Source organism: Neofelis nebulosa, chromosome 16, assembly GCF_028018385.1.
Source record: "Neofelis nebulosa isolate mNeoNeb1 chromosome 16, mNeoNeb1.pri, whole genome shotgun sequence".
Classification (NCBI taxonomy): domain Eukaryota; kingdom Metazoa; phylum Chordata; class Mammalia; order Carnivora; family Felidae; genus Neofelis; species Neofelis nebulosa.
This window is the reverse complement of record NC_080797.1, coordinates 60,442,140-60,457,005: the sequence shown is the minus strand read 5'-3', so window position 1 is coordinate 60,457,005 and position 14,866 is coordinate 60,442,140. Positions and strand designations below refer to the sequence as shown.

Below are 14,866 nucleotides of genomic sequence, written 5' to 3'. Positions count from 1 at the left end.
TTCATTGATTGAAAGATGCAGTTGAAGGTAAAAATAAAATTTCAGAACTTGAATTAAAGTTGAGGCTTCTCTCCTCTTCCAGTTGGGATCTACTACAGATGGGAACCCCGCTGTCAGAGAAGAGGGACGTAGGTGGGTGGTCTTTGCTTACTGGCGGGGGTGGGGGGGGTGAGGAGGTGGGGGGGGTCAGGGGGTGAGGGGGTAGGGGCATTCCAGGCTGAGGCAGTTTAAGCAAAGGCACAAAACAGAACCCCATGCTCAGGAGCTCCCATGCTGTGTCATGTGGTTGAGACATCATGGACCAAAGAGATAGTCTTCCTCTTCATGGAATTCTCTCTCCTACCAGAGGGCAAAGCCCTTGAGGGCAGGGAGCACACACCAGCCACCAGCCCGTGGCGGAATCCTCCCGGCCAGCTGTATGCCTGCTGCCCAGGTGGTAAGGTACGCATATTTGTTCAATGAACGAACGATAATACTGGGCAAACGGAGGTCTCTTATGCTTACATTTTTATTGCTTTCTAATAATGGGGAGGCGGGGAGGTGGTGATTATTTCTTGGCCAAGTACTGGTCGTGTGTGCGGGAGGGGTGGCGATACCTATCACGGTCGCTCAGGAGCTGATTTGGAGGTGGGAGCATTTACCGCCGCTGCATTAGGGGCTGGCATGAGTGCCTCCCACGAACATCCTCAAGGAAGTTTGGAGGCAGAGAAAAGATTTCTCACGAAGCAAAGATTGTCAGGAGTTGAGACCCAAACTTCCTCCCAGCTTCCTGAAACGAACCTGTCCCTCTGTCCGTCTTGCTTCCCTAGGGGGTGGGGATTAATATGAGCACTCGGGGCAAACAAAGCAAACTACCTTTGTTGAATGACTGGGAGGAACTTGGTGCTGCTCCAGCATCTCTGGAGACCGTGGATCTCTTCCCACCAGTGTCTGGGGAGGTACGTTATTCTCTCTGGGCTGTGAGCAATGAGTGCACAAGAGGGGTTTCGTTAGACCCCTGAGGCTGACTACGGCTCACACCCTTGAGATTGGGTAAGCCCGCCCACCCCCGTGCCTGTCGATTTCAGGTGCTAACCCGAAGCAGGCATCTGTTGTTGTTTTTTTTTTAATTTTTAAGTTTGTTTATTTATTTTGAGAGAGAAAGAAACAGAACACACGGGTAGGGGAGGGGCAGAGAGGGGGCAGGGTGGAGAGAGAGTATCCCAAGCAGGCTCCGTGCTGTCAGTGCAGAGCCCGATGTGGGGCTCGGACTCAGGAACTGTGAGGTCATGACGTGAGCTGAAGTCAAGAGCCAGACACTTAACCAACTGAGCCACCCAGGGACCCGAAAAGCAGGCACCTCTAATCACCAGTCCTACATACTGCCGTTCCCAAATTGACGTGGTTTTCTTACCCCCAGAGCTGACCTCCCTCTGACCCTGTCCATGACGTTCTCAGGCACCCTTGCACTTTACAGATGGATCCCTTGCTCTCCCAGCACTCCAGCCTTTTCATTCCATGTGTATTTGCCCACAGTCTCCTGCCCGCAGTGCCCTTCTTGCCTCACCTTATTCACCTGAAAAACATCTTTTCTCTATCAAGACTGAGCTCAGGCATTATTTCTATGAAGATATTCCCTGCTCCCCCCTAGCATCACATCTTCCAAGATTTATTTCATGTTAACTGCTGAGTGCAATCCAGATGACACTGGCTCCTTGAAAAATGAATGCAATCTTAGGCCAAATTATGAAAGACATGGGATCAAGAAGAAGGGAGGTGAAAATCCTCCTTATATTCTGCTTCATTCAGGTTACATCTAGAACAGCGATGGTCAAGTATGGTCCGTGGCCTCCTGGGAATCCCCCAAACCCTTTTGTGGGATTCTCAAAGTCAAAACTACTTTCATAGTAATACTAAGACTTTGTCTTTCCCACTCTGTGAACTTTTGCACGGATGGGACGAAAGCAGCGATGGGCAAAGCTGCTGGTGCCTAAGCATGAATCCAGATCGGGATTATCACCGCCAGCTTCCTCATGACTGTCCCTGACGAAACAGCAAAAATTATTAATTTTGTTAAATCTCAACGCTTGAGTGCACTTGTGAAAATATTCTGTGTGGTGAGATGAATAGCACACATGAGGCACTCGTACCGCATACGTAAGGATGCGGTCTGGAGGAGAAGCACACGATTATTCCAGGTCTGAGCAAAAAGAAGTGCTTTATTCATGGAACACCCATTTTTTATTTTTTGTTGGAACAGTGACTGACCAACTGATTTTTCGGACTTCCTTTTTTTGGAAGACATGTTCTCAAAAGTCAATGAGGCGAGCCTGTCATTTCAAGGACACCAGCCGACAAGATTGGTTGCCAGTGGCCAAAATTGAGCTTGTCCGTCACAGGCCAATGGGTGTTAATGTAAAACCGTCTGCGTGAAGCCCGTGGATATGGTTTCGATTTCTACAGTACAACTGACTTTTTAAAAAAAAAATTTTTTAATGCTTATTTATTTTTGAGAGACAGACAGCACGAGCAGGGAGGGGCAGAGGGAGACAGACAGACAGAATCCCAAGCAGGCTCCAGGCTCTGAGCTGTCAGCACAGAACCCGATGGGGGGCTCGACACCCAGGCACCCTGAGTGCAACTGACTTTTAAGAAATGACCACTTGTCAAGTTTTGGCGTAGTATCAAAAAGAATATCTGGGGGCGCCTGGGTGGCTTGGTCGGTCAAGCGTCCGACTTTGGCTCAGGTCACGATCTCGCGGTCCGTGAGTTCGAACCCCGCGTCGGGCTCTGTGCTGACAGCTCAGAGCCTGGAGCCTGTTTCAGATTCTGTGTCTCCCTCTCTCTCTGCCCCTCCCCTGTTCATGCTCTGTCTCTCTCTGTCTCAAAGATAAATAAACGTTAAAAAAAATTAAAAAAAAAAAGAATATCTGAACAAAATTAAAAATGCCTCTGTTTTCCAAATACACAGCTGTGGGAAGCTGGATTTTCTTCATGTACTTCAACGAAGACAACATTTTGACAGGCCAAGTGTTGAAGCAGCTGCCTCCAAGAGATTTTCAAAACTGTAAAGTAATGCCAGTCCTCTGTAATTAAAAAAAAATCTTTTTCATAAATGTTAATATATAATAGGCTTATCATTTCTCTAAAACAATAAACACCAACATATAACCCACAGTCACAAAAACTGTGGGGTCCTTAGTAATTACTGAGGATGTAAAGGAGCCTGAGGGTAAAAAGTTTGAGAACTGTTTTGTAAGCATGGTTTAGTCAGGTCTTTCCCCTCTGTCACAGCATAGAGTCGTCAGACCCTAAATTTAGGGCTTCGATCTGGATCCCGGTTACATATTCCTATTGACTTTGGCCCCTAAGGCCAGCATATCAGAATTACTGGAATGTGGACCCGTCCTCTATCATGTTAATCATCCTTCATGGCTTCATCTCCCCTGAAGTTGTTGCCATTCATTCATTATTCATTAATTAATTCAGACACTGAGTGCCTCTTATGTATCAAAATTCCATTTATCTCCATCTGAGTTGGATTATGGGTGGTTTATTATTTTATTATTTTTTAAATTTATTTTGAGAGAGAGAGAGAGAAAGAAAGTGCAAGCAGGGCAGGGGGAAAGAGCTTGGGGGGGGGGGTAGGGAAAGAACCCCAAGCGGGCTCCACGCTCTCAGTGCAAAGCCTGATGTGGGGCTTGAACTCACAAACTGTGAGATCATGACCTGAGCCGAAATCAAGAGTCGGATATTTAACCCACTGAGTCACCCAGGCGCCCCAGATTATGAATGATTTCATTCGCTCCCCCTACCGATCTGTATGGTTTCTGGAAATGTGTGGAGAGATTTAGTTTTAGGCACCCATGATGAACCATAGGAATCTAGAAACCTCTTTCATAACTCAAATTTAACAAGTTTTTTTTCCCCTAAAATTTTCCAATACACACACATAGAAAACATTTGTTGCTAACAAGTGTGGCTGAAACATGGTGAGTCACTTTGAGAACTTTTTTTTTTTTTTCTGACATTGTCACCTTTCTATTCCCATAAATCTTTCAAATTCTTGAATGGGAGAGAGAAGAGGAATTGTCCAAGGGGCCAACTTGCCAGGTCAGCCTCAGGCTCCAGCCCTCAGGAATGAACATTCTTGTCCTTTCCCTCATCTTTGCTGCAATGTTGGTTTCATGCTGTCCCTGCCTCAGGACGCTCCGTCTTTCCCTTGCGTACTTGGCTATGTCACCAACCACCGCTGGAGGAGCTTAAGACCCTTATACACTGCTGGCGGGAATGAAAATGGCCCAGCTGCTTTGGAAAACAGTTTGGAAGTTTCTCAAAATGTTAAGCGTAGAGTTACCATATGACCCAGCAATTCTATGTATATACCCAAGGGGAATGCCTCATGTTCACACAAAAAAACTTATACACAAATGTTGCTGACTCCATTTATAATAGCTGACCAACAAACAAACAAGCAAGCGACCCAATGTCCATCAACTGATGAACGGATGAATAAAGCATAGCGTAGTGATACGGTAGAATAGTGTTTGATAATGATAATTTAAAAAGTGAAGTCTGATATGCCCTGCAGCATGGATGAACCTTGAAAACACTGCTAAGTGTAAGAAGCCAGTTGCCAAAGACAATGATATATTGCATGATTCCATTTATATGAACTATCTGTAATAGGCAAATCTGTGGAGAGAAGAGGTAGATTAGCCTAGGGTCGAGGGCAGCAGGGCTTGGTTGGAATGGGAGTGACTGCTGATTGGTATGGGGTTTCTTCTTGGAGTGATGTAAACAGTTTAGCATGAGATTGGGGTGATGGTGTACAACTCGGTGAATGTGTTAAAAGCCATTGAATTGTACACTTTATTTTTTTAATGTTTCTCTTGGTGGGGGGGAGGGTGAGTAGGGGAGAGGGGCAGAGAGAGAGAGGAGAGAGAGAATCCTAAGCAGGCTGCATACTCAGCACAGAGCCTGATGTGGGAGTTGTATAATGTATACACTTTAAATTGTACACTTTAAATGAAGGAGTTGTATGGTGTGTGAATTCTATCTCAATAAAACTGCCAACAAGAAATCAAATGCCAGGGGGAAACCAAATAAATCTCAACGTATCTGGAAGTTACCAGTTAAACTATCACTAATTTCTAGAAAATTCTCACCTTCTTGATTAGTTTCAGTTGAAAGGAATTGAACCGTCCTCTCCCTTTAGTGTATCTGAAGTTGAATTTCCCTATTGCGCCTCTCCTGATGCCTTCTTCGACCTCCTGCGCTCAGCTTGTGATCCTGTGGGGCGGTTCTCACCTTTCTTCAGAGAACTCTTTGGGTCCAAGAGAGGCTATGACATTTGTCCAAGGTCATATCTCAAAAACATACAAGTCCCAAGTTAGGTCCTTTCTAGAGGTTGAAGGCTGTTCCTCCAAAGGCACAAAGAGATGATAACCTATCTCCGTTAAGTTATACTTTTAAAAAATTATATTCTCATCCCCTCTTCAAAATCTCAGAGGCACAAAAGGACTTGGGGAAATGACTTTGGTCTACAAGTAGTTTAGCTGAGTTTTTAACTGGCGTGCCCTCAGCTTGTCACTTCTGCTTAAAGTAACCTCAACCCATCATCCCAGTGTGCCCTACTTATGGTGTCACTTCAAACAAATTTTTTAAAATATAATTTATTGTCAAATTGGCTAACATACAGTGTGTAAAGTGTGCTCTTGGTTTTGGGATTAGATTTCCGTGATTCATCGCTTACATACAACACCCAGTGCTCATCCCAACAAGTGCCCTCCTCCATGCCCATCACCCATTTTCCTCTCTCCCCCACCCCTCCATCCACCCTCAGTTTATTCTCTGTATTTAAGAGTCTCTTACGGTTTGCCTCCCTCCCTCTCGAGAAACTTAACACCATGGGGGAAGGGAAGGAGAAAAAAAATAGTTAAAAAAATTTTTTTTAATGTTTATTTATTTTTGAGACAGAGAGAGCACGAGTTGGGGAGGGGCAGAGAGAGAGAGAGAGAGAGAGAGAGAGAGAGACAGAGTCTGAAGCAGGCTCCAGGCTCCGAGCTCTCAGCACAGAGCCCAATGCGGGGCTTGAACTCAGGAACTGCGAGAACACAACCTGAGCTGACGTCAGACACTTAACCAACTGAGCCACCCAGGTGTCCCTTTGTTGTCATTTTTTAAGTGTGGCAAGGAATGAAAAGGATTGGAAAGCCCTGGAGTCTTCTTGGTGTTTTCTGTGGCTGAAAGCACTGAACAGAGGTGTCCCTCTGACTTGTATATGGCCATCACAACCCAGAAAAAGAGGTATGATACTGTTAGGGGATTGGCTAATAGCTGTGTGACTTTGGGGAAATTACTTAACCTTGCTAAGCCTAAATTTTGTCATTTGTGTAGTAGAGATAAAAATAATAGCTGTCTCCCAGTGTAGTGGTGAGGATCCAATGTAACACGCTTAGCTAGAGCCTGGTACACAGCTAGCACTCAATACGTGTAGCTGGTGTGCTTGTTAATTGTATATCATCTCCCTGCACTGGTGGTTTTCTGGGATCAATTTGGGCTTGCAGACTGACTTCCCTCTGCATGTTATTTCACTGATCAGGGAGGACAAACTCATTTTAATATTTCCCTAAAAACTTCCATCATAACTGAGAAGAGAAATCTGAGGAGAGAAACCAGGAGCACGTCCAAGTGGTCTCCGATGTAGCCATGTGAACAATGTCATGAGGCTCTTAAAGGATGGTAATTAAAAATAAAATTGTTTAAGTAAGCTCTATACCCAACATGAGGCTTGAACTCACAACCTTGAGATCAAGAGTCACATGCTTTACCGACTAAGCCAGCTAGGCTCCCAAAATAACTTGTCTTTTAATTTTAGAAAGAGAGAGAGCAGGTGCATGAACTGGGGAGAGATGAAGAGGGGGAGAGAGAAAATCTTAAGCAGGCTCCATGCTCAGTGCAGAGCCTGACATGGGGCTTGATCCCATGACCTGGGATCATGACCTGAGCCAAAATCAAGAGTTAGATGCTCAACTGGGTGAGCCACCCAGGTGCCCCAATAATTTTTAATGAAAAGAAAAACACCTAAACAACTATGATATGATGCTCCCAAGAGAAAGCAGTATACAAAATTGCATGTACAATGTGCCCATTTGACAAGGAAACCATCAGACAAACTTGCCTGTGGAGAGAAAAGGAACCTGGAGAGAGAGCCATCAAAACGTGAGCCGTGATAGTGCAGTTGTGGGTAATTTTTCTTCTTCCTTCTATTTTTCCAAATGTGTCACATTTTCCTTCATGGGGAAAACCCCCATGTTTGTTTATTTAAAAGACAGCCACCCCAGGGGCGCCTGGGTGGCGCAGTCGGTTAAGCGTCCGACTTCAGCCAGGTCACGATCTCACGGTCCGTGAGTTCGAGCCCCGCGTCAGGCTCTGGGCTGATGGCTCAGAGCCTGGAGCCTGTTTCCGTTCTGTGTCTCCCTCTCTCTCTGTCCCTCCCCCGTTCATGCTCTGTCTCTCTCTGTCCCAAAAATAAATAAAAGTTGAAAAAAAATTAAAAAAAAAAAAAAAAAAAAAGACAGCCACCCCAGAACAGACAAGGTGAATCATGGGTCAAATATAGTAACAGGAAAACCCTTTAGGCATTGAGATAGTGGAGAAAAGGAGTCCCTAGGTCCCATGCTCCTCTCCTCCTCCAAGAGTGTGGTTACCTACCTTAGGGTTTTCCAGAGCCTGGCCCACCCTCAGCTGACCTCTCCCCAGCTTTTAGCACTGCCTGTGGATACCAGTCTGGAGTGAGCCCTGAGGCTGCGTTCCTGGGGACAGAGACTGACTGTGTCCTCTTCGTCTTTGTGCCCCCAAGGCCAAAAGCAATGCCTTGTGTGTGGTAAGAACACAGTAAGGGTTGGATAGAGAGAATCTCCAAGGTTGTTTTTTATGACCTGTGACTTGACTTGAGACCTGACCTGCCAACCAAGCCTCTGGGACCAGATGGTATCGGAATTCTCAGCACCATACTCGTGAAATGGATACACCAGTATGGAAAGAGGCATCTGGGGGGACTCCGTTCTCCTAAACCAGCCTCATCATTATTCCCCAGTATTCTCATTGTTCTGCCATCTTCTCTGATTAGCAACCTCTTCTCAGAGGTGTAAAGATTTCCATTAGCTCAAAGACCCTTATGTCTTGGAGTTTGAATACGTGATATGCAAGTTTACATTTTCCAATCACTATTGTAATTAACTTATCCCGACAAAGCTGTTACTGACAAGCATCTGGCTATGTTGTGGACCAAACTACATCCTCTACAATTTAACAATGCAGCCCCACAAGGCCCTGCTTATCCAGGTCCTTCTTGGCCCCGGTCTCCTACCCCAGGACTCCCTCCCTCTTCGTACTCTGATCCAGCTGCATCATGTTTCCTGCCCAAATGGGCCCAGTGTTTTGGGCTCTAATCCCAGCCTTTGTTCACCCTATTCCCCTGTCTATTGTGCCCTGCCCTTGGTCCATCTGCCAAACACTTCCCCTCTCTTTCAAGGCTACTTCAAGGCTCCTTTACAAAGCCTTTCTTGACTTCTATCCATGGGTAACACTGGTTACTCCCTAAGAATACCACCGTCCCTAGAACATTTCTTGCACTTATTCCATATTCACCCTTTCTCCATTTATTTACTGGACACTTGATAAGGAACTAGGTGCTTGGCATACATTGTCTCGAATTCTGGCAGCAACCAAGTGAGGAGGCATTGTCGTTACCCTTTGCTAATGAGGACACTGGGGCTCAGAGAAGTGAGGGACTGGTCCGCGTTCTCACAGATGTTAATGGTAGAGCCAGTATGGACACTGGGTCTGTGTGATTCCAACACTCAGTCCGGTTTTGCAGCGTGAACTGGATTACCCAGCCACATGGTGGTTGCTACAGGTAGTGGTGGCTATGCATTGTCAGTAGTCCCCAGATAGGAGGGGCTTAGAGCAGCAGTCTGGCTACAAAGGGAGCAGCTAAGAGATGGTCTGAAGTGGCATTTGGGCAATAATCATACTGCTTTTTATGGACTGCGTGTTTATATAAGGCAGTTTTAGAGGGGCTTGATGGAGATTCTGGGTGCTGAAACCCTCCCTTGCATGACCACTGTGGATGGACTCAGGGAAAAGTTGGAGGTAGCGGGCTTGGTCAAGGAAGCAGAAGGCAGAAATGCAGTTATAGGAAATCACGTGTCCATATCAGGATGATCAGTCACTCAACTTCATCATCCACACTGAGTCATACCAAGACGGGCGTTCCATCAGGAGTAGATGATGCCATCCAGTCCCTAGAGGAATCTCTAATCCAAAAAATATGTGTGAAAGAAGAAATTTGAAATTTGTGGGGTATTAATAATAATTAATAATAGCCCTTTAAAAAAGTTCTCACTAAATGACATCCCCATTCTCCTGAGAAGGGAGCAGCAATTATTTTTTTTTCTAAAACAAGAAAGAAAAAATTAATTGGGAAGAGCAAGAAACAATTGCTATTATTAACAATAAAATCATGACACTTGGGTGTAAAAGTTTCAACTTAAAAAAATCTTTTAAGTCTACTTATTTTGAGAAAGACAGAGACAGCTCAAGCAGGGGAGGGGCAGAGAGAGAGAATCCCAAGCAGGCTCTGTGCTGCCAGAGCAAAGCCAGATGTGGGGGGTTCAAACTCACAAAACTGTGAGATCATGACCTGAGCTGAAACCAAGAGTCAGACGCTTAACCAACTGAGCCACCCAGACGCCCCAAATTTTCAACTTTTCCAAAGAGCTAGCATTGATCATTATCTCATTTGGTTCTCACTTCCATTAAGTGAGGTTTCAGGAGAGCCTCTTACCCCTAATCCACAGGGCGAGACAAAGCTCTCTGTGATGGAAACTGGGAGGAATGATGAAGCCCTAATGGGTCCTGTGAGGCAGGTGCTCTAGTGCTCATCATGGAAATTGAAGTTACTCAGTGAGCTGTTGTGGGCAGAGAGAGGGACCAGGTAGGTCCTTATTGACTGGAAGTGTGTTGAACTCAGGTCCTGGTAGACAGAAACTGTCCCTATGAGAAGGCAGGTGAGCTGTTACTACCTTTACGTTTCCTTGGTGATCAGATTCGTTTGGGTTGGCAAGGACATTCTCAAAAGTCCTCAGATGGCATCACCAATAGTGCCAGGCAATATCCTTGCACACAGGGCAAGGTTCAGCACCCTCTGAGTTGACCACTCAGGGATGAGTAACTTGCTTGTTGACATTCGACCCCTGATGCCTGCGACCCTCCTCTCTTCCTTTCAGCTTTAATTACTGCCTTCTTTTGGGATAGTACTAGTTATAGATGCTGTTGTACCAAGAAGCACTGATGATGTCATCCGTTTCTTCTGTTCTTCATCCTTTTATTATTGATTTGATTCTAGGTTCTGGTTTTTGAATAGGTCACAGCACATATAGTAAATAAATACTAGCATATTAAGCTTTAAAGTCATCCTTTTCACTGGCATCGATGTCATCGTATTTCAACCCATTTTGATTCAGTTCAAAACAGTTCAGTAGGTTTTTGAACGCCTACCCATTCAGAGCATTGTGTTGGGCACTAAGGATACAGATGTGCCTCCTTATGGCTCCAGTTCTCATGAGGCTTACCGTCTAGTGAGAAGACAGACATTAAAGAAGTAATTATATGCCATTAGGATAATCACCAACGCTACAGGATAGTGTAGTAGGAAGACTCAACCTAATCTTTCTTTTCTTTTCTTTTTTTCTTTTTTAAGACTCGGCCTAATCTTGATGGGTAGAGCAGGAAATGGGCACAAGGAAGAAGGGGAAGTAAGATTCCAGCTGAGAATTGAAGGATGAATTTGTTGGAGGTGGGTGGGTGTTGGAGGGTGATGGGGACAGGAAGCAAAGAGCACTTCAGTGGAGAATATAGCAGTGCCAAGGTCTAGAGAGCTTGGCGTATTTGTAAGCTTAAGGGAAGACCAGTTGTTTCCTACTACAAGAGGGAGAGTCATAGGGGATGACCTAGGACAACCTCGCCAGAGCTACGCTATGGATCTGGGACTTTATCCCAAGGGATTGGGAAGGCTGGATTAAGTGGTTGGGATGTATTATACCAAGCAGGTAGCAGATGATGATGATGACGATGGGGTTGAAGATGATTGTACTCACAGACACATTGTGCTTACTACGTGCCAATCACTGTTCTAAGCACCTTACAAACATGAATTAATTTACATAAAGACCCTTCTAATCTACCTCCATTTTCTGGTACCAGGAGGCAAGACCAAGCCAAAGTATATGAGAGAAACCTGAGCCAGGTGCTGGGGAGACCAGAGACCAGAGGCAAACCCTACGAGAGTGTTCTGGAACCAAGTTCTCAGGGTCTGGCAGAGAAGGACCTGAAGGAGAGCAGGTTGGGGATAATCCAAGAGGGCCAGGTGACTGGCACAGACAGCTTTGGGGTTTCTCAGCTCGGCTTAAATGGCAGAAGGCACACATCACACAGAGCTTGGTGTGCCGAGGTGGTCTATCTCCTGCTCTTGGTGTGAACTTCAGAAGATAATGGAGGTGACCCAGATACTCCTGTATAGGGTACGTGGACATTAGAATTGCAAATGCTAGGCTAAGACATGAGTAAAAAGTAGGAGAACTTCTATGTTATGATCAGAACCTGAAAATGCTTTTTGAAATTTTGTATTGCTTATTTATTCTTGAGAGACAGAGCATGAGCATGGGAGGGGCAGAGACAGGAGGAGACACAGAATCCAAAACAGGACAGAGCCCGACGCGGGGCTCGAACTCACAAACTGCAAGATCATGATCTGAGATGAAGTCAGACACTTAACCGACTGAGCCACCCAGGTGCCCTGATCAGAGTCTCAATTTTAACCGGTACTGACATTGACTGGCTAAGTCATCTGTCAGCTGACAATATGGGTGATGTCCACTGCGCGTACGTCGCAGTAATTTGGAGTGGGGCACGGGTATTCGTACCGTGCATGGTATCGAGAAAGCTACCCTGGCCCAGAGTCTGAGAGGTTTGCCTCTAATGCCAGTGTTGCTATCATCCAGCCACGCGAGCTGCTGCAAACCACTCGCCCTGCCCAAGTCTCAGTTTTCTCATCTGTGAAACGGGCTCTATGCAATTGTTATGACTATGGAATGAAATTTTATGTGTGAGCGCATCCCTCCTAGGGGCGACAGACACATCACTGGATTAGGGGCGAGCGGATGCTGAGGAAACTGTGCTCTAAATCAGCATAAAACTGGCTTGTCCCAGAGCGTCAACTTTATAAATTGGTGTCATTCGGGAGATGCAGTTGGCGGGTATCTGCGTGTGTGCTTTCAGGGCATCCTTTCCCCGGGAAAGGGGCCCACAGAATACAAATGAGGGTCTGAGGGTTGCACGGCAGGCTCTCAGCAGAATGGGCAGTTGCCATGTGATCGGCGTGGCAGGCTCACAGCAGGGCGGACAGCTGTGACAGTAGCCGCTTCTGCTTCCCATCATCCTTTCTCTCTCTCCCACCTGACTTTGCAGGGACCGGCTATCCTCCACGCAGATGGTTGTGACTAAGTTCCGGAGTATCTAGAATTCCAAGAAGGGGTAGAGGCAGATGGCCTGGAGTGGTCAGAGAAAGCTTTAAGCAGACCCAGGGACTTGAGCTAGACGTTGAAAGGTAAACCGAAGTGGGGCAGTCGTGGAGAAGGAAAGGCATTTCAGGTGGAAGGATCAGCAAGAGCAAAGGCTCAGAGGCATAAGTGAATGCGGGGCTGTGACCAGGTGGCAGGGCATTCTCAGGAGATGGTGAGAGATAACCAACAAATCAAATCAACCACCATCCCGCGTCTGGATTATGTCTGGCACCTTGCCAATCAATTTATTCCAGAGAGGGGTTCTTCCAGAGAGGGGTTCTTGGCTGTTCTGGGGCTTCCGAGTATTTCCTCCTTGTCTTTTTTTTTTTTTTAATTTTTTAAAAATGTTTTTATTTATTTTTGAGACAGAGAGAGACAGAGCATGAGCAGAGAAGGGGCAGAGAGAGAGGGAGACACAGAATCTGAAGCAGGCTCCAGGCTCTGAGCTGTCAGCACAGAGCCCGACACGGGGCTCGAACTCACACACTGCGAGATCATGACCTGAGCCGAAGTCGGACACTCAACCGACTGAGCCACCCAGGCGCCCCTTGTCTTTTTTTTTTTTTTTTACTAAAACAGTTAACAATTTTATTTTCACATTTCACAATAGAAATGAAAATTGCCCTTTTTTTTTTTTTTTTTTTTTTTTTTTGTCCCACTACTCCTCTGCCAAAACTATTCTCTCTCTTGATAGGAAGGGGGAGCAAGTCTTCCCTGTCATGCTGTTAGAAAACACCCAGAGTCACAGCACCATGATCTCCTGGTGAAGCAGAACAAGTCATAGAAAATGGATATAAAGAGGTTCCCGTCTCTGCTTATCTGCCTGGTCGGGTCATTCCAGGCCGGGTGGGCGCCATCATGGGATGGGCGGGGCTCTCACCACTGGGGGCCCAGGCGTCCTTGGCATGTGGCCTCCCCTAGATGGTCTCATTCCAGAAGCAGGTCCCACTGGCATCATCCCAGGAGAGGGAGGGCCCATCCTTGGCATCATGGCAGGGCCCCCCCTTAGGGGTCCTGGCATCATACCAGGGCGAGGAGGACTCGGGAGCCTGGGGGGAGGTGAGATCATGGCCCAGGCAGGAGGAGGAGCAGAGAATGGAGGAGGAGGGATCTTGCTGAAATGACGTGGTGGTTTTGTGGGTCAGGCTCTGAGCCTGCTCTCTATCCATTTCTGATAGTCTTTTACATTCTCTTTGTGTTTCCTACCGCTGCGGTGTTGTCTTTCTCACAGATGGAGAGTCATGGGTCAGGGATGTGTCGCAGGGGTCACAGTACAACCCAGCCATGCTGTTCTGCGGGCCAGTGCCCCCCCCCCCCCTTTGTCTTTTCGGCTGATAAAAGGGCTTGAGATTCCCCCATTCAGCTCATGTTGAGAAGGAAAAAAAAAAAAGGAAGAATTCCTCGTCTTTGTTTTTGCAATAAAAATAATGTGCAGATGCCAAAGATCATATTGGGATGCAGCATTTAAGAGAAAAATAGCACAGGTTTTTAAAGGTAGTTTATTGGGGCGCCTGGGTGGCGCAGTCGGTTAAGCGTCCGACTTCAGCCAGGTCACGATCTCGCGGTCTGTGAGTTCGAGCCCCGCTTCAGGCTCTGGGCTGATGGCTCGGAGCCTGGAGCCTGTTTCCGATTCTGTGTCTCCCTCTCTCTCTGCCCCTCCCCCGTTCAGCTCTGTCTCTCTCTGTCCCAAAAATAAATTAAAAAAAAAAAAAAAGTTGAAAAAAAGAAAAAAAAAAAGAAAGGTAGTTTATTTCTGGGCGCCTGGGTGGCTCAGCCAGTAAGTATCCGACTTTGGCTCAGGTCACGATCTCACAGTTTGTGAGTTTGAGCCCCACGTTGGGCTCTCTGCAGTCAGCACAGAGCCTGCTTTGGATCCTCTGCCCCCCCCCCCCCCCCCCGGCATGTCCCGCCCCCCCTCCCCTGCTCTCAAAAATAAATAAACATTAAAAAAATAAACTATATTTCTGATTTTTAAAATGGGTGCTTCTGGTATGTTAAAATTGCCCCCAAAAGCAAGGGAATGGCATCAGAGAGACCAGGGCTCCTATTCTGACCGGGGCACTTGCTAGTTGCGAGAACCTAGGCAAGTTATTACACTTTTCTGAGCCTCAGTTTCCTCATCTGTAGAGTGGGGTAGGGCAGAGGAATCCTTTCTCCATAGGGTTGTTAGAGAAATTACCACATTATAGCACAGACGGACACTGGGAGTTCAAGCTCCCCAGTCTACCTTGTTCTCATTCTTTTCTGTTGCCTCTCCC

The 14,866-nt window shown here is 46.4% G+C and overlaps 1 non-coding gene and 1 pseudogene across 1 annotated transcript; both read right to left on the bottom strand.

Moving 5' to 3' along the window:
* Window positions 1–6,757: 6,757 nt before the first annotated feature.
* TRNAK-CUU (transfer RNA lysine (anticodon CUU)) lies at window positions 6,758–6,830 on the bottom strand. The gene has a single exon. It is a non-coding gene; the product is annotated as a tRNA-Lys (tRNA).
* A 6,427-nt stretch (window positions 6,831–13,257) lies between these two features.
* Window positions 13,258–13,894, bottom strand: LOC131497959 (U1 small nuclear ribonucleoprotein C-like; annotated as a pseudogene).
* Window positions 13,895–14,866: the final 972 nt, after the last annotated feature.